The sequence below is a fragment of the Ylistrum balloti genome, unplaced genomic scaffold (genome assembly GCF_031769215.1).
Source record: "Ylistrum balloti isolate Yb309-2 unplaced genomic scaffold, AGI_CSIRO_Ybal_v1 Utg370902, whole genome shotgun sequence".
In the NCBI taxonomy this organism is placed as follows: domain Eukaryota; kingdom Metazoa; phylum Mollusca; class Bivalvia; order Pectinida; family Pectinidae; genus Ylistrum; species Ylistrum balloti.
The window spans coordinates 504,417-532,303 of NW_026782512.1; the positions used below are offsets into that span (position 1 = coordinate 504,417).

General features: G+C 37.3%; 1 protein-coding gene across 1 annotated transcript in view; it reads left to right on the forward strand.

Moving 5' to 3' along the window:
• The first annotated feature begins 5,095 nt into the window (after positions 1-5,095).
• Positions 5,096-27,887, forward strand: part of LOC132559384 (G protein-activated inward rectifier potassium channel 3-like) — a 52,178-nt gene continuing 29,386 nt past the window's right edge. The window contains exon 1 of the mRNA XM_060223995.1: positions 5,096-5,147. The gene's annotated coding sequence lies outside the window, so the exon portion shown is untranslated. The remainder of the gene's footprint in view (positions 5,148-27,887) is intronic.

Genomic DNA, 27,887 nt, shown 5'->3' on the forward strand with positions numbered 1-27,887 from the left:
GTAAGTCTGTGTAGGAAAATTTTGTTTTAAATCATAATTATCCATTGGAAATAGTCCAAAACTGGTTAAAATTATTTGTAAAGATGACCCCAAAGGGGGCACAGCAAAAATTTCCAAGATCTTTTCAATACCCAGATATGATAGAATCTATTAAGTGCTGTTTATGGATTGAAGAGTTTATGTATGAAAATTGAGGATTTTCTTGTGAAACAAATTTTTATGATATGTAATACCTATCATAACTTTAGTATGCATATCTTCCACTTATTCCCATTCATTTGTATATAATATAAATGAAAAAGCAGGCCCAATAAATTCCCCGTGGTGAGCCCCTCTACCTGCCCATTTTACCTACTCACGACCAGAAATACATCCTTTATCACTAACAACACAAATAAAAGTGCAGGATAGAGGAAAAGGAAGGCAAGAATTTTTAAACAAAAGGAGGGAGTGATTCAGTAAAGTTATGGTAAGTATTACATCATGAAAGATTGATTTTTCAAGAAAATCCTCAATTTCATTTCAGTTATAATTACCATAACTTTAGTAAGCCAATTTGTTTAACCATAGAGAAGATTCTCACATCCCAGTGCCAAATTCATTGCAGGGCAGTCAGAAGGGCAGAAATAATACCCTGCCTCAGAAACCAAAGAAGGAATCCTAATAGGATCAGCCAGGCACCTGATTCTTAGCTTAGAAAGCAGGATCGCTGACCAAAGGGGCTGCAGTATACCCCCTAGACCAACAAAGACAAAAAGGAAGACATGACAAGGCATGAACTTCACTGCGTCTGCACCCACAAGCCAAGGCAATGAGAAAAACCATCTTGAAGGTGAAGAACTTCAGAAAGGTGTTCCCCAGTGGCTCAAAATGGTCAAGTACACTAGATTCCATTGAGGGGCTAATTGCCTGACTCAAAGCTTCTAAGCAGAACGACAGGGAAGAAGTAGTGCTGAGTTCTTGCTTGCCATGAAAGACAAAAATACCAGCTAAAACAGAGCGATAGCCAGCTAAAATTCCAGGAGCAAGATTGCACTCCCTGATTGGATGAAACTGTCTCTCACCATGCCAATCACAGAATATTCTCTATCTGGAGTAGTAGATGGCAGAAGAGAAAGACCTGGTTGATCTTGCAATGTTCTCTGATGCATCTTTAGAATAGCAAAGCCTCCTGTGATAGCCTCCACACATAAAGGTGGAGGATCTGAGGAAGTGAGTGTACAACATAGGATCAAGGCTGTGGAAGGAGGTTTTGACTGAGTTGCAACCACAAAGGCTGGTTCACCAGCAGAGACAATAACTCTAGAAAGTAGGGCTGCCTCAACCAAAGGGGAGCTATCTGAAGAAGAGAACAGGAATGTTCGCAAAACTCGTGGAGCATCCTGCCCACCAGATTAAACAGAGAAAATTCATATGCAATCAACCTCTTCCAATCCAGAGAGAACATCTACTGCCTGTGGATCGTGGAGGGGAGAGACAAAGGTTGGTAACTGAGCATTTAGAGCTGTGGCAAACAGAGCTATGTGAAGTCTGTCCCAAGCCTCACAAACTTCTCAGAACACCAAGGAGGCTTTCAGCCGTCATTCTGTCAACAACAGCTGAGGATGACCAGTGTCGGCCAGGATGTTCAAACTGCCAGGAAAATGCTTGACAGGAATGGTCAAGACCATCCCCTGGCAAAGCAGAAGGTAGATGGCCAAGACACCCAGCACATGAGATCTGGTGCCCCTTTCTGCTCCAGGTAAATGACAATTGTAGAGTTGTCTGTTGCCAGACAAATGACCTGTGACTTCAATAGCTCCTGCAGTGATTGCAGAGCTTGTGGATGAACTTTGTCAAGGCAAGTCCACCAAGAAGGAAAATTTTTCATTGACATAATTAAGGGGAGCATTGCTTCCCAATCCCTTGAAGCAGGGACCCAGTTGATCAGTGGTCTGATGAGAAGATGTTCAAAAGAAACCACATCTGACAGGGAGTTGAGGTACCCAAGGAACGTGAGGAGCAAATGAACCTGAAACCCTGTGCAAACACAGGATTAACCCCAGGACTAACGGAAGATGTTGGGCAGAAACCATTTGACTGATCAATCATCAAGACATCGATAAACCCTGGCTAGTCACAGAGTGATAGGAACTAGGCAACAAAGCCAAACCATCAACCCTATGCAGGACCAGAAGCTACCGGCACACCAGATGATACCAATGACGGGGACACACCTCTACCTGAAAGCAAACTCTGGAAGGGCTTATGAAGGGTCCCAATTGATTAAACATCAGAGTGGGCCCACTCTAAGCAAGGCTGCTCCTCCCAATAACAAGACCAAGGCTGGGAGGGAGGGGCCACCCCTTGGCTACCTACCAATGCAGGGAGAGACCACCCCTTGGGTACCAACCGATGCTGGGGAGGGAGGGGCCACCCCTTGGCTACCAACCAATGCTGCCGAAATAGTGAAGGAGGGGCACAATATCACCTCGAGCAATTTCCTTAGACAATCCAGAGGTAGACCTGCATTTGCCCTTAGGGAAGATTTACTCTTCTGGCCCAAGTAAGGGCACCTAGATGTAGCCGCTGAAATTCCAGAGGGAGACACAAGTAAACAAACATCGCAGAGCCTCTCCTCTGAGCAATAATGGCACTGGGGACATACAGGATGGAGGTCAGATTCATTATAAAAGTGACAGCACCAATCCATGGTACTGCCGCGAGGACCATTACTAGCCATCGTAAACTCATGGTCACTTGTATGAACACAGACGGAGAAATGCGGCCAAAAAAATACACGGCCAACGCAACAACAATCAAATGGGAATAAAAGTGGTAAACCTGCTAGGATAACGAGCCGAAATCCACAAAAAATGAGGAATACCGCTCGTATGTGTGGAATGTCACCATTGATAAAGAAGGACAACTTCTGGCTGTGAGTAGGTACAACAGGCAGGTAGAGGGGCTCCCTAAGGGGTATTTATTAAGCTCTCTTTCTTATTCATATTATATACAATTGAATTGGAATTAGTAGAAGATCTGCATACTAAAGTTATGATATTTATCACTGAAATGAAATTACATTATTTGGTGCAATTTGTAATACAGAATCCTGTATACATTTTCTATGTAAACCTTTGTAATACAGAATCCTGGTAACCTTTCTATGTAAAATTTTGTAATACAGAATCCTGGTTACCTTTCTATGTAAAATTTTGTAATACAGAATCCTGGTTACCTTTCTATGTAAAATTTTGTAATACAGAATCCTGTTTACCTTTCTATATAAATCTTTGTAATACAGAATCCTGGTTACCTTTCTATGTAAAATTTTGTAATACAGAATCCTGTTTACCTTTCTATATAAATCTTTGTAATACAGAATCCTGGTTACCTTTCTATGTAAAATTTTGTAATACAGAATCCTGTTTACCTTTCTATGTAAAATTTTGTAATACAGAATCCTGGTTACCTTTCTATGTAAAATTTTGTAATACAGAATCCTGTTTACCTTTCTATATAAATCTTTGTAATACAGAATCCTGTTTACCTTTTCTTTATAAATCTTTGTAATACAGAATCCTGTTTACCTTTTCTTTATAAATCTTTGTAATACAGAATCCTGTTTACCTTTCTTTATAAATCTTTGTAATACAGAATCAAAATGTCATGAATTAGGCATGATTAATCCTTACAACACTCTGTTTCACAAAGTTTTTTTTTAATTTCAATACAATTCAAAAAGAAGGCTACCATTCTTCACTTCATGAGAAGTTTACTTGAAATTGTGTATTTGTTGAGATGTCAACCACTTTTAACAATTTACAGCTCTTTATGATATAGGTAAGCTGTTTGAAATCTAACCCATACTATAAAGATTTTTTTTACTCTACACACGAAATCATTCAACAATGACTTAGAGACAGCAGGGAAGGATCATGGTATTGATTTATCACTGAAATAGTTTATTATTCACAAGTGATTATTGGAGATCTTTAGAATTTTACTGAATGGAAATTCTTTATCATCACTAGTACAGTATGTGTAGACAATAAAAATGCATCAGAACAAGACAGTTCCTAGGAAAACACATTTATCAGTATAACTGCTTCGTCATGGCCAGAAGTCATTATAATATTGTAAAATATGAATATTGCATGCCGTCATTACCGTACTACGTGTTTACTAGTGTTTACTGGGTCTATCTTTTCAGTCATGCGAGAAATATGATGTGATCTGTGAGTTGATTGTCATCACCAATCGGAATCCTTGTTTCATTTTTCTGGATACGGATGTTCTATAAGATAATATGGAAGATATCTACATACTACAGTGAGGAGATAATTGAATAGAATTTCTTCCCCATCAGTGAATTTTTCCTGGAGTCCATCAATCAATTTACTTACAAGTGTTATAAAATGATTTTTGAGATATTCACCACCAGTTATTAAAAGATTGTGTACAAATCTTTAAGGATGGATATCCTAAGATTTCTGAATGGTTTAGGAAAGAGATTTACTGACCAGTACAGGAAAAAAGCTGACTGATGTGTTTGGTGATAGTATATGTAACACCTGGGGAAATTGATGCAAGGATCACCTTTACTGTATCACAGCTGGACCTGTATTAATTGCTGTTGAGGGTTTGCCGCAGTCTGGAGACGTTTAGGTGACTAAGCAGGCCCAGCCTCTGTATCAGTGTGGACTCGCTCTGTCAAGGTTATTGATCTTTGGAGGAACTATAGACCAGGTTACCTCCTGTGTATCAGCCCTACCGGTAACACTAAAGAACCACACCCAGTAGCCTCTCCCCTGTACTTTTTTCAGTGAGACAGATTCCCCAGCATGATGCTGCGGCAGCAGTGACTTTAATGGCTAGCACTGACCGTAGTTAGAGCCAGAACGTTCACAGGCCTACACGTGGGAATGTGTGATAGACAGATAACAACAGGAAACCACGAGTAGATGGCAAGTTTGTGTGTATTTCTACTCCAGACAAATCCATGGCATTGTTACAATGGCAGTCTTGTGTCGAGGACTTCAGTGGCATTATAACAATGCTGAATCTGCTTTACTGGCAGATTTTTTTATCTCTGTGATGTGGATTGGATATTTTGTCTTGGTCTCCACATAGGATACGGCACATGTTAGTGTGTCAAATGTCAGGTAAGTTATATATGTAAAATTTCAATACAAAATTAACCTATGTTAGAAAAAAACATATATAACCATCAGCATATTACTAAAACTTGATTACCTGATTAGGAGCAAAAGAATTTGGATTTGATTAAATGTCCCGGATTGGCTTATAATTACCCTCCAGCAAAAATGGAAACATGTGTTCCTCACTGTTTAAAAATGTATACATGTAAATATAATGATACTGGGGTATTACACAGGATTGATACTCCTTTATTATTTGTCTATGTTACATAATCAAGGCTTGCCTCTCAATTAAAATTTAATTGTAAGAAATATGGGTCTATCTACCATTACAATATCCTGCTTTTGTCTAAAGGCAGTTCTGTAATTTCTTCATTTACCTGTACTATTACTAATGTATTTCAAAATATCTGTAAAAGTTGTGTAGTTTTCCACTACTACACAGTATTACGTGGTTTTCCCTAGTGCAGTGTGACTGATTCTGACCATGTTTGTAAACAGCATCTGTATGATCCTGTCTGCTGAGGTTGTGAAATAGTTATAGTATTTTGTAATACAGCTTCGTCTACTATAAACACTGGTATACATATTTCAATGCCACTAAAAGGATTGTGTTATGGGATACATGATTGATTAAAGAGAGCATAGACAAATCTGGCTAAAGGTATCATCTAAAAGAGAAAGGATGAAGTGGTCAAGATTGGGTCAAGTTATAACCAGGTATGTTCCTTTCATTTCTCCTGAGTGGCTGTAAGAGGCTAGGACCTCCCATACTTATCTATGTTTATAACATATCATGACACAAACAAATTGGTCTTATTATTCTGTGTACCTAATGATACCTGACACACATAGTAAAGTAAACATGGTCCTACAGTTGGGGCCTGGGATGATACCTGACACACATAGTAAAGTAAACATGGTCCTACAGTTTGGGCCTGGGATGGTACCTGACACACATAGTATAGTAAACAGGGTCCTACAGTTGGGGCTTGGGATGGTACCTGACACACATAGTATAGTAAACAGGGTCCTACAGTTGGGCCTGGGATGATATCTGACACAGCTATTAAAGTATAAATGTCCTAAAGTTTGGGCCTGGGATGATATCTGACACATAGTAAAGTATACATGGTCCTACAGTTGGGGCCTGGGATGATATCTGACACATAGTAAAGTAAACATGGTCCTGCAGTTGGGGCCTGGGATGATATCTGACACATAGTAAAGTAAACATGGTCCTACAGTTGGGGCCTGGGATGATATCTGACACATAGTAAAGTATACCTGGTCCTACAGTTGGGGCCTGGGATGGTACCTGACACACACAGTATAGTAAACAGGGTCCTACAGTTGGGGCCTGGGATGATATCTAACACAGCTATTAAAGTATACCTGGTCCTATAGTTGGGGCCTGGGATGATATCTGACACAGCTAGTAAAGTATACATAGTCCTACAGTTGGGGCCTGGGATGATATCTGACACATAGTAAAGTATACCTGGTCCTACAGTTGGGGCCTGGGATGATATCTGACACAGCTAGTAAAGTATACCTGGTCCTACAGTTGGGGCCTGGGATAACATCTGACACAGCTAGTAAAGTATACATGGTCCTACAGTTGGGGCCTGGGATGATATCTGACACAGCTATTAAAGTATACATGGCCCTACAGTTGGGGCCTGGGATGATATCTGACGCAGCTAGTAAAGTATACATGGCCCTACAGTTGGGGCCTGGGATGACATCTGACACAGCTATTAAAGTATACATGGCCCTACAGTTGAGGCCTGGGATGACATCTGACACAGCTATTAATGTATACATGGCCCTACAGTTGGGGCCTGGGATGATATCTAACACAGCTATTTAAGTATACCTGGTCGTATAGTTGGGGCCTGGGATGATATCTGACACAGCTATTAAAGTATACATGGTCCTACAGTTGGGGCCTGGGATGACATCTGACACAGCTATTAAAGTATACATGGCCCTAGAGTTGGGGCCTGGGATGATATCTGACACAGCTAGTAAAGTATACCTGGTCCTATAGTTGAGGCCTGGGATGACACTTGATACATATAGTATAATTCAGTAGAGTACAAATACATAGTTAAGTCCACATGGTATCGAGGAGTAGGTACAGAGCCAAGAAAGACATTAAGCTACAGCCTGAGATATAGGGGATATAGGATTATAGGTGGAACTAGGAAAAATTACGTGAAGCTGCAGTGTAAAGGATTTGAGACATAAACACAGTCATGGATAGAAGGGATACATTTATTATGGAACTGAAAATCTGGAAAATATGTAACAGTGTAATTGGGAATAAGGAAGGTTTACAGATGTAGGTAGGGATGGAGGAACTGTGCATGCGTATACACAGGCAAGATTGAATAGGGGCTGTAGGAAAATACTAGGTGGAAGTATGTCGAACAGGAGAAACAGAAAGCAGGTCTGGACAATCAGCCAGAAATGGAGAGGCTGTAAGCATATAGATGAGAGAAGGCTTTTTATGTTTGGGCAAGTGTAGTAAGGCCGGGAATGTCTATATTGTAGACAATTTTGGCTGTAGTCAGGGATGGATGGTGTAATAACATTAGGTTCCTATAAGGTTTGAACAAATGGATCTTTTGATACAAATTAGTTAATAAACCTGCTGTCTTGTATGACTACAACATTATTAACATAAGAAGTACCTTTGTATACAAGGCAAAAAGTAATTATCAGCTAGCTCCAAAAGTTATTTTATTACAGAATCAATCCAAACATCCTTAAATGAAGAAAGAAGAGAGTTTTACCTGGAGGGTCTTTGTAATGTCACAACTGATGTTGACTCAACAGTTGATTAATTACTGATACAAATTATCTAATCAGCTTTTCTAAGACTAATCATTGCTCCTATTTCATCATGATAAATATTAATTCATTCTCACCTGGAATTGAAAGAGCTGTTTGAGTCTGATGATAATTTAACTGACCAGCCATTTCAAAAGAAAAAAAAATTACTTTACCAATGTGCTGGGTTAAAATTTTGGTCTTACATTAATCTGGTTGTGTTGTACAAATAATTCATGTTGTAAATTTCCATACTGTGAAGGTAAATTTTGATGCAAAGGTAAATTTCTATGTTATACAAATAAGTTTTGATATTTCACAGCTAATTTTCCATACTGCCCTGGTAAATATTGATTTACAGGTAAATTTCTATACTGTACAGGTAAATTTTGATGTTATATGGGTAAATTTCCATACTGTACAGGTGAACAATTAGAAGTTGAAATGTAAACAAAGATAAAGGAAGGACAATTGCTTTATGTCATGTTGGATCGCATAAAAGACATGCCAATTTAAAAGAGAATTACTATGGCCTACTAATTGGATGAATGCACCGAGTTGTCAATACAGTTCCGTGTCTATAAAGTCTGTATAATACACCGTAATGATGTAATTAACTGACCTGGATTTTCGAACTGTAATAGAGTTGATGCTCTCGTCAACATGGCAAGATGCCACTTGAAGTGTTTGTACTGCAGATTATAGTGCAGATAGTGTATTTGTCCTCTGCTTGTTACTTTCATGTGGTCCATAGTACTATTATTTCTTCAGAATCGCATTTACACTCAGATTTCTAGATAGGGGCTGCAATAGCTTGGCCCTTAGTGCAATGGACTAATGAATCTTTATATGAAGATCCATGATGTATGATTTGATCCCTACCTGTGGGGGGGGGGATGGGGGCTTGTTTCTCAGGGAGCTCTGAGGTAGGGACTGTTCTGTGATGTTGTATTCTTTGGCCAAGACATTTTACCCCAAGAGCTCTCAAAAACATACAACAGGCCATTTACATTGATTGATGATTGTTGAAGTAGCCACTGCCTAGCTTTTACAGGAAAATCCTGCCTCAATATTCACATTGTTGATGTTTTTCTCAGGTTGGAGTCACATTTTGAAATGGTGATGTTGTGTCTCGGCATACAAATCTATAAAATGTTGTAAAGAACTCTGCAGTTTGATTCTTTAACTAGCTTTTCTACCATAGTGTCATTTCTATTTCTTAAAGTCTAGATTCTTAGAGATAAGTGCAATGCTAGTGTTTCTAATGTGACTCTTTAACTCCACATGTTTTTGTCTTTTAGTGCATTGGTAAAACAGCCAGTAGCCAAATAACTTGTCGTTATGCTTACATTTAGTTGTGCTACCCATGTCCCTTTGTCATGTCACTTCCTTTCTGATTACCTGTGTGACATGTTCCATTCCAAATCAATGCTACATATTGGCATCAACAAGATGAAAAGGTCAAAGGTAAAATTTTGACAAATTCTTCAACTTCTGAAAATTTATTAAACAATTATGCTAATAGCAGAGGAGTTGGGGCATTCATGTTTTACAGACATTTTCTAGTTTTTTGGAGGCTTTGTCTGTTTCATTTTTCAGTTGCTTCTCATATCATTTCTTTTTTACTTTCTCTTCACTCCATCTGTCATCCACTTGGCTTTCAAATAATTTTCTGATTGTGTGTCTACTTTCGTCTGATTGTTTTTTCATTCTACCATTTCTATATAGATGAAAGGGGGCTGGAGAATATGCTGATGTTGAGATGTACACCTGTAATTATCTGCAGTGAGTCAGTATGTCTGTAAAGCTAGGTTACTGGGTTAGGAGGTAACATCAATGAATTATTTTAAAACAGTAATTTGGATGTTCCAGCCGTGATGTATCTAATATATCAGTCTCTCTGTAGATCTTTGCACCGGATCAGGTTTTTAGTTCGTATAGCTCACCTGGCCCATGATGGGATGTTTGGACAGAATGTAAGGGAATTTTACCGATATAAATTTCCATGCCTCTCTATATATATAGAGTTATGGTCCTTCATTCAGTTTTGATACTAATTAAACTAGACTTTACCCAAACTTTCTTGTTTTTGATCTAAATTCACCAAATTGGCTTGTATATAATGAGAAGATAGAATGTCTTGTATTGAAATGAAGTGTGCCCCTATGTAACCCCATTACCTCACCTGCCTTTTTTAGTCCACCATAACCAAATGATGGGCTGTTGAAATCACCCTGCATCCATAATCCATGGTCTATCATCCATCCATTAACAATCCTTGTTATCACTGTTTCTTGAGAAGTATTGTTAGAACATTTCTTAAATATTTCTTTAACTTCGTTGATTCTCCTTGGTCCATATTTTTGACCCTTTAACTTTGTATGTTGATTCTCCTTGGTCCATATTTTTGACCCTTTAACTTTGTATGTTGATTCTCCTTGGTCCATATTTTTGCCCCTTTAACTTTGTATGTTGATTCTCCTTGGTCCATATTTTTGCCCCTTTAACTTTGTATGTTGATTCTCCTTGGTCCATATTTTTGCCCCTTTAACTTCGTATGTTGATTCTCCTTGGTCCATATTTTTGCCCCTTTAATTTTGTCACTGATCAGGAAAACAAAATGATTGACACATGGCCATCTTAGATTTTGACTGCTGAAGATTTCTTGAAAAGTACTTGAAGGAAGTTTCTCAAACTTGATTTGTAAGTTCCCTATTGGTCTTTAGTTGTACCCATTCATTTTGTTTTTCATCAGGAAAACAAATTGGCCTACAGGTGGCCATCTTGGATTTTGACAGTTGAAGATTGTTATCACTATTTCTTGAGAATTACTGTTTTAACTATTACTTGAGAAGTACTTGTAAAGAGCATGTAATTACATAACAATGGTAGATGCCAAGATCTGTTTAGGATAACAATGGTAGATGCCAAGATCTGTTTAGGATAACAATGGTAGATGCCAAGATCTGTTTAGGATAACAATGGTAGATGCCAAGATCTGTTTATCTGTTTAGGATAACAATGGTAGATGCCAAGATCTGTTTAGGATAACAATGGTAGATATCTGTTTAGGATGCCAAGATCTGTTTAGGATAACAATGGTAGATGCCAAGATCTGTTTAGGATAACAATGGTAGATGCCAAGATCTGTTTAGGATAACAATGGTAGATGCCAAGATCTGTTTAGGATAACAATGGTAGATGCCAAGATCTGTTTAGGATAACAATGGTAGATGCCAAGATCTGTTTAGGATAACAATGGTAGATGCCAAGATCTGTTTAGGATAACAATGGTAGATGCCAAGATCTGTTTAGGATAACAATGGTAGATGCCAAGATCTGTTTAGGATAACAATGGTAGATGCCAAGATCTGTTTAGGATAACAATGGTAGATGCCAAGATCTGTTTAGGATAACAATGGTAGATGCCAAGATCTGTTTAGGATAACAATGGTAGATGCCAAGATCTGTTTAGGATAACAATGGTAGATGCCAAGATCTGTTTAGGATAACAATGGTAGATGCCAAGATCTGTTTAGGATAACAATGGTAGATGCCAAGATCTGTTTAGGATAACAATGGTAGATGCCAAGATCTGTTTAGGATAACAATGGTAGATGCCAAGATCTGTTTAGGATAACAATGGTAGATGCCAAGATCTGTTTAGGATCACTTGTTAATACCAGAGATGAGTTTTCCCAGAGTGTGGCTTTCTTCTTCTTTCTGTAATCTATAAATTATACTCTCCTATCTAACTGTGCTTTATTTGTGTTTCTGAAAGACATAGTTTTGTATACGAAGATCAGATCTTATTCCCTATCATATCTGCTGACTTCAAATCATTTCTAGCTGAACTTTAACTGTTCTCTCCCTTCATAACTCATATTCTACATAGTATTTACAGGAACAACCAAGTATACTATTTGCTTACCAAGAAAGAAGTTATTGATTGATTAATTGATTCTTTCTTAATACTCGTCGATAGAACCAAATATCAGAATCTATCACATTTTTACATCAACTTAAATAGGAGAAGAATCAAAGCAAGATGCCATTAAATAAGTTGGGCATTTTCTGTTGTATGTATAACAGAACTAGAATCTTGAAATGTGTCTTAGAGCAGGCATGGAAACATCCCACGTAAGATTTGTGTTAACAGTTATTGATAATTGGTTTGGGAAGGGGACAAGAAGAAAAAATGATTGATGTTTTCCCTGGGTATTAGGTGCAAATGAGGCTGGCATCTAGGGTCCTGTGTAGCATGAAGCAGCATTCACATGGAATAATACTCAACAATTTTGATACACAGCTATAGACATCTCAGTATGAGTGAAATCATTTAAATACTTTCAAATTCCATCTGGTTAGTCACATCCAGCCAAATTAACAGGAAAGAACTATCTGTGTAGTTAATTAACCACATTGGTAAAATCAAACGAAGCATGGCCATGTATTGGAAGTATTCAGGAGCCTTGGGATTGCCAAGGTATGTGATAGAAAAGACAGCGTATTGAAGAATAGATATAAACTTTCTTATTACAACAATTGTGAAGCAAGATTTTCCAACATATATCAGTCACTCTTGTTGGCATGGATGGGTCTTACTGTAAGAAGAAATCAGAGTACCCAGAGAAAACCTATGTGTTCTGCCAGGTGACTACCTTTTCATGTCCGTTCCGGGAATCACACCCTGGCAGATGCCTAGGTGAAAGGCTAGTGGATTAACACTATACCATGTAACTTACAATAAATTAATGGGGATAGTATCTGTCTACTCTCGTTTAAGCTTTGATAGGAGTATTTTTTTAGTTTCATGCTGTTATGAAACAAAAACCTCTTTGCAAACTTATCATGCACATTCATGATGAGTTTATCATTATAATTAATTACTTAGAAAGGATTCAGAAACAAAAACGATACATAAATGTATAAATCATAATTTAATGAGGGAATTATTCTATGACAAATCACCATACATTTCAGCTGGCGTGACATGACGTGACATCATTGAAAGCTGATTTACACCATTTTCAGTCATTCAAATCTCATTCAAGAGTGGGCCTATCACATTCCGATCAGAAATGAGTAAAAGTATGACATGGTATATTAGTCCCCCTGATAAATCTGTTCTCATTGGTTTTTTTTATTGTTTGTGTACATCGTAAGATATTTGAATATTTTATGAAGGTGTTGTCCAGTTTTTTTTGTGTTTTTTTTTCACATCAGTAAATGACAGAGATCCACACACCAGGTCAATGTGCATAGATATTTCATTCATAAAATGATGAAGTTCAAACAGACCCACCACGAGGTAGTGTGTTGCCATGGACTCCTCCAATCAATATCAAGAGGGCGGAACTAGATTTGGTTTTTTTCATCGAGAAATGAAAAAGAAAAAATGGATAAATCAGAAATTACTTTTATTTCATTAAGGTTCTATCTCCTAGACTACTTGTCAATGGAACTTCACACATGTGGCATGGGTTCGACTTGAGGAGACAGTGTGTCATGTATCAAAACTAGGTTACTTGACCTATATTTTGATCTCTTTTAAAACAATTGTCTACCCCTACACTACTAGTTGCTGCAATACTTACATAGGGTATGGCGTTCACTTGTAGTTCATTCTTGGCTTATGATTTCACATTTGGAGGGAGACTTGAATTCATGGAATCACCTTATATATGTGAGCTGAATTCAAGCAGACACATACATTAGTTATTTCTCTGATTCATACAATGTATTGTAGGGTTACAACTTGCCTGAAGGAAGTTTTGTCAGTAAATAATGCATGAATTTCTGTATGAAACACAGTTCTAATAAAAATGTATTGCATGCAAAGCAGTTCTTTTAAAAAACAGTTCTAGACAAAATTGCGTGTTGGTGTTGCATGCATATATTAGAAGTGCTGGTAAGTCTTGGATGAATGTTGATGTGTCCAAGTTCTGAATTATCTGAGTGCCAAAACAACTTAAATTTTTGTGGCATTTATGATAAGTATTACCAGAGTACCAAACCAGTTAATATTCAAAACTGTATAGTATCATATTTGTAACAAACTATTCCAAATTGAAATTTTTTTTAAAAATTTATGATCAAAATGCTTGAAATTCTTTTATCATTTGCGTATCTAAAAATTTCTTCATAGCTTTGTACTTAAAATGTTGTGCAGCATTCCCACGGTATTGAGGATATCAGTTCATATTAATATAGGGTTATTTGGTATCTTTGATACAGAGTGAGGTTCATCACAAACTAACACTGAAAGTCCTCCTACTGGGTTCATTTATGTCTTGTCCTTTAAATAATGTGAGGAGTGTTTGAGAAGTGTTGTTTTGACAGCTACATGATGGAGTGAGAGTAGAGCTAATATCTTAATTATTGATGTTGTCAGTGATGTATGGACTTATAACATAGGAGAGACTATCCCAGTCCTCAGATAAGGTATTAATTATCAGCATTTGTGAGTGATCCAAAATGATGACATAGGTCATCAATTTGCAATGTAAAATCAATTTTCAGTACAAAATCTGTATAATACTCTTTGACACTACACTTTTTTGGCTGTTAGGAATTGAGACGAGTATAGAGTATGAACACTGGTGGCGACTTCATGTAGAAAGATGAAATTTGGAATACCTCTCTACCATATACGGCCTGATTGCTCTCCTATACTTTTCTTGCATGATATACAAGCTCTTAATTTTGCTTTGATATGGCTTTAGTGCTTTGTACTTGTGAGAGTCACAATAGTTGACAAGGATATGGCTGGTACGTATCAATTTATTTATCAGTAAGATTTATTGAAACAAATAATGGTATATTTCTGTCATAGGTAGTTCTCATATGAAGTACCATTAGTTTAAGTGTTTATCTTTACTAGGGTCATTGTCTTGGGTCATAGGTTATTGGCCAAATTGTGACCAGGCTTACAAGTTTTACAGTAGCTTTCACTAATATTCTTCATCGTAATTAACAGACACAATGAGGTTGGCGTTAATCCCCACCTCTAGTGAGTCTAGCGCTTCCCAGTTGGGTGCCAAAACATCATTAGAGTCAGGCCAAGGCGATGGAATAGTATAACAGAAGGAGTCCCTCAGGGTCATGATTGGCCCCATCATCGAGGTCATGATTGGGGTCATGATTAGCCCCATCATAGGGGTCATCATCGGGGTCATGATTGGCCCCATCATCGAGGTCATGATTGGGGTCATGATTAGCCCCATCATAGGGGTCATCATCGGGGTCATGATTGGCCACATCATCGGGGTAATTATCAGGGTCACGATTGGCCCCATCATTGGTCGGTTTGGTGTAGGAAGGTGATATGAGGGTTAGTGGTACCAATTCATGGCCTGAGAAGAACCTAATTGTGATAAAAGGGCTTTGTGTTTCAGGTTGAAAGGTCAATATTATTAAAATTATTTATAGAAAATCTTCTATTACTGTACTAGTTTGAATAATCTGTCTGATCAGCTGGTCAGGTTTTGAGGGCTTGTGAGTAATCTGTCTACTACTAGCTTTAGCTGCACAGGCGACATATCCATTTCTGTGGAAGTCAGGATTTTAATTCAGAAGCTTGCCTCTGATTCAGGACGCGTGCAAGGAATCACTTTCAGTCTCCATTTCCAAGCTGTTTTATGGATGATCAACATGTTATGTCTTCTGTTTATATTGTTTGATAGTCATTATACACGAGTCTGGGTCTTTGAAATCAACTTCAAGTATATACATGCATAATGAAATGGGTAGTGAAATAGTTAGGTAGGACAACCATATTGAAAAAAATTCAGTTGTGAATTATGTCACCGTTTACAACAGACGCCAATTTAAGAAGTCAAATTATATTACAGTGCAATCTGTCTGCTGTAGATATTTTCAATTGTAAATTCTCATACAGTTTGTACTTCAGATTTATTTAACTTTGGTTATTATTTATTTCAATGCTTATTCTAGAATTCAAACTACGAACTTCTGTCTTATGTATAGTCTTACAATCAAACAATCAGTCCTATGTATGTGAACTTCTGTCTTATGTATAGTCTTATAATCAAACAATCAGTCCTATGTATGTGAACTTCTGTCTTATGTATAGTCTTACAATCAAACAATCAGTCCTATGTATGTGAACTTCTGTCTTATGTATAGTCTTACAATCAAACAATCAGTCCTATGTATGTGAACTTCTGTCTTATGTATAGTCTTACAATCAAACAATCAGTCCTATGTATGTGAACTTCTGTCTTATGTATAGTCTTATAATCAAAGTCCTATGTAATCAGTCTTACAATCAAACCTATGTATGTGAACTTCTGTCTTATGTATAGTCTTACAATCAAACAATCAGTCCTATGTATGTGAACTTCTGTCTTAATTATGTATTGTCTTACAATCAAACAATCAGTCCTATGTATGTGAACTTCTGTCTTATGTATAGTCTTACAATCAAACAATCAGTCCTATGTATGTGAACTTCTGTCTTAATTATGTATAGTCTTACAATCAAACAATCAGTCCTATGTATGTGAACTTCTGTCTTAATTATGTATAGTCTTACAATCAAACAATCAGTCCTATGTATGTGAACTTCTGTCTTAATTATGTATAGTCTTACAATCAAACAATCAGTCCTATGTATGTGAACTTCTGTCTTAATTATGTATAGTCTTACAATCAAACAATCAGTCCTATGTATGTGAACTTCTGTCTTAATTATGTATAGTCTTACAATCAAACAATCAGTCCTATGTATGTGAACTTCTGTCTTAATTATGTATAGTCTTACAATCAAACAATCAGTCCTATGTATGTTGTGGCTGGTTTTTATCAAGGTTACATTAACAAACATTGTGAAGCAGAAAATATATGCCAAAAATGGTGCAGAACAATATGTATTTATAACTCCTGCTATGCGAAGAGTTAAGTGTTGAGTTCTCCTGTCAATCTGTCGATCATATTTCTGTGACCACTCTGACAGCCCAAATCTAAATTAAATCTTTATTATCAAATGTCAAGATCATTGTTATGCAAAATTGCCTCAAGTTAACCTTGGAAAATTGAAGTCATTTCGGCGATAGATTTTCCTATGATAAATACAAGTATCGTTTTACTATAGAATAACTTAATGTATTCATATCTTCTTTTCAAAGTGAGACACAAATGTGGCCTTCAATGCATGGGACATGAAGGGAGCCATTGATCCATGACTGTTTATTTGTCCTTCATAGAGAATTTTCATGTACGAAGAATGGTGATGATGATAAGGAGCAGATAAAAATGTCTGCATATGATGAGACAGTCTATCCGATGCCCAGCGTAGTGTTTTACCTTAGGTAAATAAAACTACAAATCTGACGATGTACATTGTTGTGTGTTATGATCAACAGTTGCCGATCAATATTTGTCTGATAGTCTGTTCAACCTAAAATAGAAATGTCACCCTCTAGTCTATGATCAGTGATGAGTTGGGAGTTGCCAGGATCTGGCAATGGGTTGTTTTGACATGTTAGTCAGTCATATCATGTTCCATACCAGATACAACAGTGACTGTTTCTATCAATTGTCACCGACAAATGCTCATTGTATTTATGAAAGTTGTCCATTTTCATTGTTGCTGTTTGGTAACATTGCCAATTTCATAGTTATAGTATTGAAGAATGTTATCAGCTTTTTTTTTTAGAAAATGCATTTGATACAATTTAGAAATTTCAGGGCTGAAGGATATGGATGACATTACACATATATAGTTATATCATTTTACATAAATATCTATAAATGGAGAAGAGGGGGCTTTTGACAGGGTCGTTCATGTTATCAGACAGAGCATCTAGAAGTTTATAGTATTGTGGGAGGCTGGAATCTGATACAGTCCATTGCTTTACTCTTGATATCCAAGAAATTGATGCTTTTGGCTGACATTCTTTTTTTGATCCAGAAACAGGTCCCTGAGGACAACATATGATCTCTGACACTCCTGAGGCATCAATCATCCCAGATTCTCTGGGGAGGCCCTGGAATTTGCCAAATCAAGTCATTTTCCCCGATTTGGTATGTCTCCTGAATCGGACCAAATTTACCCCAGATATCAGAAACCACCCCTGATTTAACTCCATAAAATCCCAAATACCCAGGAGCCTGACCTGAGTGTAGTATGTCTGACACCAATGTAGTGTTGACAAATGTGAGTACAACAAATATTTTGTTTGCGGTTCTGGTTTGACATGGTTGATTTAACAGGCCTCGGTCGTAATGATAACAATCGATAGGTAAAGATAACAACAGATAGCCATCACACTTGGTAATAAAACAGACAAAGAGTTCCTAACATCATGAAAATAACTGTTTATGTACAATGTTTTTGTCTGTGTAATCAACGCTTGTCTGTGTGATGAAAATAAGGATGTGTCAAACGTTCACATGATTGAATAATGTAACTTCGGAATGTACCTAATAGATGCGTGACAATGATATTGTTTATGTATATCAAAGTGGAAATTGCACATTTTTTGAAGGTGACTAGATCTCATTTTTCTCAAATAAAACTATGCAAGTTCATGTGCTCTGGTTCAGTGTTAGTATATCTCTACTTCAGAAAAAACGTTCTTTTTTGGAACCTGCTGGCAACACAAAGAAAAGGCGATTTATCATTTAACATAGTTAGATATTTGAAATATTCATGTATACCTTAGCTTTTCAGGTAGTTGGGTAAGGTCTGGATACACTGCAACGGGCCAGTTCTTAACAGGGACAGACTTGGATACGTCTATGACCAAGTCTTAAACAAAGTGTAGCCAAATTGACTATAGTACATTGTTACCATCTGGTGTATTTTTTGTGGTCTATAATCTGTTTACCATTTCATCACACTATTTTCGACCTTATTGTACATAAGATTATAGTCTATTCAAAATGTTGGTTGTTACACAACGCTAGTATGCTCCACACTAGTCATTTGTCTGACGAAGGTGATTGTGTAGTCATCAAACATCACACTTTAATCTTCTTCTGGTTGTATTATAAGAATTTCTATGCTGTAGTTGGAGAAGATTGTACAGATGCCCTAATACAGGAATTCAGGGAATACCAGCTCTGTCAGTCTGATGAACTTCCTCCTTACACATCTGAGACAGATTTAATGGAATGTTTTTTTGGGGAGAGACGGAAGATGTTAAATAGCCATTTTGGAGAATCAGTCTCTTTCCAAAACTGAGCAAGCTGGCCATGGCATATCTGGTGTTACTTGTCATCAATGGTGATTCCATGTTAAAAAGAGTGCAAACTCAATTTCGTTCAGAACTTGGACGTTATACAATGTCTTCAATATCATGTACAAAACAAAACATGACCACTGAGAACAATTTGTTCATGAACAATATTAAGTAAAAAAGTAGTTAAACACAATGACTACGTTCATCTTGACAAAATGACCTGTTCTTGGACCAGAATCAAATAGTTGCTGTAGCAACTTAAGTCTCAAAACTTCGCTACATACACGGGCTCATTAAGGAGTACCAGTGTTTATAAGGAGATGGAAAACCAATTTTCCATATCAGCCTCAGTAATGTGACATCAGAGTTGAAAACATCTATGTTCCCTTTCAGCCTTGGTACTCGTGTGACATTGGCGAACAGTCAGCCTACGTTCCAAGCCAGCCTCTGTGAATCAGTGACATAGTTGTGGAAAACCCCAGAGTATGTCCCACACCAGCCTCAGTGACTCTGTGACAACTGAGTTGGAAAACCCTCTGTCCCAAATGTCTCTTAGACTTTGTGGCATTTAAGTTGAAAAACCCTTTGTTCCTCATTAGTTTCTGTGTATCTGGTGGAATTGAGTGTGATGACTGCGTAATAGTTAAGTAGGAAAACCCTCTGTTTTCCACATCTGGTGATTCAGTGACATTTGAGTGGGAAAATCCTTTATTCAATGTCAGCTTTGGTGATTATGTATCGTTAGAGTCAGAAAATGCTGTGTTCCAAACTGACTTCACAAACTTCATGACATCCATCAGTTCTAGAATCATCACAGTTTACAAAAGTACCTGACACTGTGTTACTACAGTGAGTATACTAAAGTACCTGACACTGTGTTACTACAGTGAGTATACAAAAGTACCTGACACTGTGTTACTACAGTGAGTATACAAAAGTACCTGACACTGTGTTACTACAGTGAGTATACAAAAGTACCTGACACTGTGTTACTACAGTGAGTATACAAAAGTACCTGACACTGTGTTACTACAGTGAGTATACAAAAGTACCTGACGCTGTGTTACTACAGTGAGTATACAAAAGTACCTGATGCTGTGTTACTACAGTGAGTATACAAAAGTACCTGACACTGTGTTACTACAGTGAGTATACAAAAGTACCTGATGCTGTGATATTGCAGTGATGTAGTACTTTGATACAATGATACAATGGTTGCATGTCATGAACTGTTTTGTTACGTAAGCTTATAGCAAATGGTATTAACATGCCACGAGTGGAGATCAATGGCTACATGAAATATTGATGACTTGAGTGATTTATACTTAGTAAAATGGTACCAGCTTATCTGTCATCCAACTTACCTGCTCACTAGCTCAGCAGATGTGTGGAAAGTTTCGCTTCTGGCTGGTATAGACCTGGGTATAAACTACATGGACGATGGAATGTTACCTCTGGCTCAATTTTTATTCGTTAAAGAAAATAACATATAAATGACTTCATTACAAATATTGTAATCTATCACCATTATAGATAATGAGAATCCGCCCTTGGCTGGCCATTATTTTCTGTTCATGGTCAGGTCAGTAGTATATGACAGTAGATAATCCTGTGGTCATTTTGGTCAGGGGACATTTTAAGGCTATTAATTCTTTGATTACTATAGGTGATAGATTTGACCTTTCAGAACTACATAAGCTGATGCTATAGCATTTGTCTTCCATTGCCAATATTTCTTTGAAAACAGTTGTCCAGAATAGAATGGAAATTTTCTCTGTTAGACATAACTGATCTTTTTGGCCATGTCATAAATACTTATGATGTCGTAAATTCCATATTATGTATGCTATGACATTTCCAGATGGCTTCCTTAACCTGCTGTAAAATCATGTTTTCTCTATCCACTGCTTTAGTGATTAGTAGAATCTTTCGTGGGTTTCCTCTGTCGACAGGAATATTTCAAGACTTTAGTTGGTCATCATGAGGCGTGCCAAGTACATTTTGAAGTGTTCCTTAGTGTTATATACATGGAGACAGCAGGGGCAGAGGCCATAATGGATATTGTATTAATGTTAAAAAGAATGAAAAAAAAAAAAAAACGCTTAAAGTGGACACTAGATGAAGTGGAAAGGGATGGGGATGGGGCGGGGGTAGACTTATGAGGCCCACTGGATCAGATTCAGCATTATACTTTTGGTTTGAAAGATTTGACATGGAACAAAAATCTTAAAGCAATCAATTAGAATATTAAACTTTTTTATAATTAATTAAGATTCGTCTCAATCATGTTAATATCATAAAATTAATTGCAGGGCTATTTATTGATGATTGTGTCTGGAGACTTCAGGAATCATTTCAGAGAAACCAAATCTGATAGGTTTCACCTGTGGCAAGTCAATTTATTATAGAAAATCCCATGTGTTGTTATATAGTGTCATTACTTTACTGCTAGTCTGTATCTGTAATGTGAGAGCTGCCAAAACAACAGGCAGATCTGGTAGTAACACAACCAAACCATTTGTCCAGGCTCTTAGCTTCTCAGTTAAGAATCTTCAGCTGAATAGGTATGCTAATTTTGTATTTTGTTTGTTCATTGTTTTAAATTTTCTATTAATGATGTCTGTGTACAAAATTTTTAATTTGAAGCTCCGTACACTGTGAATAATAGTACACACTGTGCATGTAATAGGGAGCTGTAGAATCTCTTCAGCAATAAGCCCATGTCTGGTAATAAGTCTATCTATTGATATTGCTGATCAGTAGAATTACACACAAAAGTTATTTCTGTCCAGTAATAAGCCCGCCTCCTCAAATGAAATATGTTGTCCCCTTTGGTAGTATATTGTAAGATATAGTAAAGACCTCAAGTATTAATTGCTTCATTTTTTTTAAGTTGGATGGAAGGGGGAATCTTTACATAAAGTCTACGTAAGGAAATTCATACTTTAAAATTCCGCTACTTTCAATATTTTCAAAAATGCTGAGTTACCGTACCATTACATTTAATAAGCAATCTCAAGGAATAATATTGATGATTACCAAATATTGTTAGGGAAATACATCATATTAAAGTCTCCTATATATTAAACTCTCTAAATCTGCTTCAGTCTCCTGTATACCAAACTCTCTAAACCTGCTGCAGTCTCCTATATACCAAACTCTCTAAATTAAATCTGCTGCAATCTCCTTTATACTAAACTATACTTAACTCTCTAAATCTGCTTCAGTCTCCAAAATTACAAAGTGTCAAAATCTGCTGCAGTCTCATGTATACCAAACTCTCTAAATCTGCTACAATTTCCTTTATACCAAACTCTCTAAATCTGCTGCAGTCTCCTGTATACCAAACTCTCTAAATCTGCTGCAGTCTCCTGTATACCAAACTCTCTAAATCTGCTGCAGTCTCCTGTATACCAAACTCTCTAAATCTGCTGCAGTCTCCTGTATACCAAACTCTCTAAATCTGCTGCAGTCTCCTGTATACCAAACTCTCTAAATAAATCTGCTGCAGTCTCCTGTATACCAAACTCTCTAAATCTGCTGCAGTCTCCTGTATACCAAACTCTCTAAATAAATCTGCTGCAGTCTCCTGTATACCAAACTCTCTAAATCTGCTGCAGTCTCCTGTATACCAAACTCTCTAAATCTGCTGCAGTCTCCTGTATACCAAACTCTCAAAATCTGCTGCAGTCTCCTGTATACCAAACTCTCAAAATCTGCTGCAGTCTCTTGTATACCAAACTCTCTAAATCTGCTGCAGTCTCTACCAAACTCCTAAAAACTCTAAATAAATCTGCTGCTCTCTACCAAATAAATCTGCTGCAGTCTCCTGTATACCAAACTCTCTAAATCTGCTGCAGTCTCCTGTATACCAAACTCTCTAAAAATCTGCTGCAGTCTCCTGTATACCAAACTCTCTAAATAAATCTACCAACTCTCTAAATCTGCTGCAGTCTCCTGTATACCAAACTCTCTAAATCTGCTGCAGTCTCCTGTATACCAAACTCTCTAAATAAATCTGCTGCAGTCTCCTGTATACCAAACTCTCTAAATCTGCTGCAGTCTCCTGTATACCAAACTCTCTAAATAATTCTGCTGCAGTCTCCTGTATACCAGACTCTCTAAATCTGCTGCAGTCTCCTGTATACCAAACTCTCTAAATCTGCTGCAGTCTCCTGTATACCAAACTCTCTAAATCTGCTGCAGTCTCCTGTATACCAAACTCTAAATAAATCTGCTGCAGTCTCCTATATACCAAACTCTCTAAATCTGCTGCAGTCTCCTGTATACCAAACTCTCTAAATCTGCTGCAGTCTCCTGTATACCAAACTCTCTAAATCTGCTGCAGTCTCCTGTATACCAAACTCTCTAAATCTGCTGCAGTCTCCTGTGTATACCAGTCTCCTGTATACCAAACTCTCTAAATCTGCTGCAGTCTCCTGTATACCAAACTCTCTAAATCTGCTGCAGTCTCCTGTATACCAGACTCTCTAAATAAATCTGCTGCAGTCTCCTGTATACCAAACTCTCTAAATCTGCTGCAGTCTCCTGTATACCAAACTCTCTAAATCTGCTGCAGTCTCCTATATACCAAACTCTCTAAATCTGCTGCAGTATACCAAACTCTCCTGTATACCAAACTCTCAAAATCTGCTGCAGTCTCCTGTATACCAAACTCTCTAAATCTGCTGCAGTCTCCTGTATACCAAACTCTCTAAATCTGCTGCAGTCTCCTGTATACCAAACTCTCTAAATCTGCTGCAGTCTCCTGTATACCAGACTCTCTAAATCTGCTGCAGTCTCCTGTATACCAGACTCTCTAAATCTGCTGCAGTCTCCTGTATACCAAACTCTCTAAATCTGCTGCAGTCTCCTGTATACCAGACTCTCTAAACCTGCTGCAGTCTCCTCTCTCTAAATCTGCTGCACTCTCCTGTATACCAAACTCTCTAAATCTGCTGCAGTCTCCTGACTCTCCTGTATACCAAAAATCTGCTGCAGTCTCCTGTATACCAAACTCTCTAAATCTGCTGCAGTCTCCTGTATACCAGACTCTCTAAATCTGCTGCAGTCTCCTGTATACCAAACTCTCTAAACCTGCTGCAGTCTCCTGTATACCAAACTCTCTAAATCTGCTGCAGTCTCCTATATACCAAACCTCTAAATCTGCTGCAGTCTCCAAAATTACATACTATCAAAATCTGCTGCAGTCTGATGCAGTCTTTATAAGCCAAACTCACTACATATGCTGCAGGCTCAATTCAAATAATTTTCACCACAAATCTACCTGTAACCCATATATGTGTATACTTGTATCTGGGATCGATATATATAGTTATTTCTTGAATACATGATTTGCATGAAATAGCTGTTTGCATTCCTGGAGTCCAGGAGTCTCGACCCTGTATGGAATGCACTAGAATAACACTGAAGTTGTTTGGCAGATTTGAGCTTGTCTGAAAAAGTTTGCCAGGTCCATTCTTAAGCCTGCCTGGGATTTAACACAATCACTACATTTCATTTTTGAAAGACTTTGATAATAATTTATTGATATAGATGCGAATGCTGTACATTTGTATTCCTTCTGATACCTGTAGTAAATAACAGCTTCAGATATTGTAATGCAGCTGTTTTATTCTCGATCAAAGTTCATTGCCCTGTATCCTGATGATATGTGACTATGTTTTATTTATGTTTAGCTTTTAAAATGCATTAAAGGAATTATATAATCTAATCCCTACTGCTGGCATGAATAGACTACAGAACCATATCATTCTGTTGTGTTTAAATTCAAACATTGAAAGAGATGAAGTTCCACATTTCAAGTTAGAATTATTTATGTCACTGCCTCTGCTAGGATTTGAACCTGGAACCACTGGCGTACGAGTTGGACACTCAGCCAATCGAGCTAAAGAGAAATTATGTCTAACCGAGCAGTATATGGCAGCTAGTATTTTACCAGGGTTACGTACTCCCCCTCCAGGAAATATCTCGTTGAGTTCCAAGGGGTTACAGCGATGTTGGTGGGGTATGGCTAAGCATTATTCCCAAGTCCCTGCATGGGCACCAATGTAACAGAGGTTATAATTAATTTCAATGCCTCTGCTAGGATTCAAAGCTGGAACCCCTGACTTACTAGTCTGACACTCAACCAATCAAGCTAAAGAGAAGTTCTCTCTAGCCGAGTGGTATGTTGCAGCTAGTATTTTACCAGGGTTACAGAAGAAATATCGAATGTATTGGGGATACATTGAATTTGAATTTGATGAATAAATCTGTATTCCAAATACCTTGAATTGAATAAGTATTAATTTGTCAAGTCCCACAATTTAGGAGGAAAACAGCTAAACTTTTCTCATTACTTTAGACATAAATGATCAGAACTACTGCTTAATCATTGAAAACTGAACTTTAAATACACTTGACATTGGAAGTTTATAATATTTGTTATCTTAAGACATTGATTAAGAGATTGAATACAGATGGTTTTCCTTTATGAAATTTACAAAAAAATAAAACATTGCTTAAGGTTGAATATAAATGTTGAAGTTAATCTGCTGCAGAATCGAGCACATTTGAAATGTGTGGGCCATTTCAGTTATGGCAGTCATCAATATATCAGTTATATATAAACAAACTCTCTGGTATTTGAATTTCCTTATCAGTATAATTTGAATTGACCTATAGTGCTCTCTCATGGCTGCAGGGCATATTGAAAAAAAAGGATTTTGACTTTGCTTCCAAAAAACTGAACAGATTTTATTTTGTAAACATTTTTGGGAGCCAGTAGCCTGTGAATGTGTCTTTGGTTTTCAGTGGTGTTAAAATAGTCATTGCTCTTGATTTACACTATAAAAATTGCCCTATAGAAAACATATTAACATTAGAAAATATTTAATGAAGATCATTTTGAATGCAGTTTCTTGGTTGACCAGTAAAAATGTAACTTTCTTTTAGTTATTTCCATTCAGGTAGCCTCGGCCATTCCCCTTGTACTTAAGATAACTTGAAACACTAGAACACTATCACAGAAGTATACGTTGCAATCACAGTCAATGAAACACTTGTTTTTTCGTATATAGTTTCGGTTGCAGGAGGCAAACATTTTCTTATCTGCTGATGTGCTGAAATTTGGAGATTTTGTGCAATAATGCTGCAAGTAATCAATGCATAATGACCGTTTGAATGGGTGACTTTAATTTCATAGGCACAAGCAATTACATCTAGTTGCCAATAATAATCACTCTTCTGTAGTCAAAATATACTCATTAGAACAACTGGACAAGTGCTTACACCATCCTTGATAATTAAAGCATTGTGGACTGCAGTGTTTATGGTATAATGAAGAATAAAATGGTAAGGTTCTAGTTTTTTCTAAAGATAAAAAAACATCTTCTGAAGTAAATGAAAACCACATAATGATATCACAAACACATGGTTTCTGTCAGCTGATAAAAATTTACTGCTCGTTTACTTAGTCCATCATTATCAGTTGGTGGGTTGCTGAACTTGACCTTCAACTCGGGTCCCTGGTCCGTCCTGAAATATATCACTATTTACTAGAGACTTCTCTATAGAATAAGGACTTTTCTCAAAGTTGTTTATGTTCAATTTTGAGACTGACCAAGGAAAAAGAATGGCTGACATGTATAGTAACTCTATTGTTCCTACAAGGGTGCTGACATAGGATCTTATTAAACTTTGACCCAGTGTAGGGAGGTGGTCTTACTAAAGACTAGTCATATAGAATTTGTTGTCATCTCTACTAATACTGCAATAGAAGTAGGTGGGGTTATTAACATACATGGGCTTATTGCCAAACTCCTGTATTAAAGGGGTGATATCTTACCTGTATTTGCCTGTTTGTGATAAATGTTTACCTGGTAGACAAGTTACTCCAACTTTTTGTATTTTTTAAATGTGCTGTTTGATTTTTTATTAGCATGAAAATTAAATGTTTGGGCATGTTTTTCCTGTCTTTTATCCTCGGACGAAAACATTTCAAGGTAAAGGAAAACTGTTTAGTGTATGTAAATGGTCATGGAGCATTAAGACGGTGAGATTAACAGACGTTCTGATTTATATTTAGCCTGGATAAATTATTGTATCTGTGTATAGGGGTGTATCCATCCTGTCTCTGCAGTGTGGACGTCTGTAATATATGTACTTCTGTGATGTCAATCATATAGACCAAGATCAAAGACTAATCAGGTTTAACTGATTGAAATTGATTGGTTTTCCGACAGGTAGGTTAATGTTTGGACATAATATATAATGTTGTTACCTGTGTGGCAGAATAAGGTCAAGGCATTATGATGGGGGAGGGGGCCATGGCTTTGAACCGGTTATGAAACAAGCTGAGACATGGATAGGAGATCTCACTGATTTTACCAAGTTTTAGTGTAACCTGATCACAACCAGATCCACACGCTGCCCACAAACACATGTTGAAACCATTGTTAGAGTCATACAATACCTTTTGACTTGGGCATTGTCGGGTACTAATTACAAATCATAGGCCAGATGTGTACAGAGTTGTAGGATGTAGTGTATGTTTGGGTCGTGTAGGGACAAAATACAGCAAGGTACACAGGCTTTGTGGGGGACAGATTAGTGCATTGACTTACAGGCAGTTATTGTGAGCACATGTCCTGCTTATATGAAGGGAAATAGTGTTCAGTGGATTAAAGAACTTCCT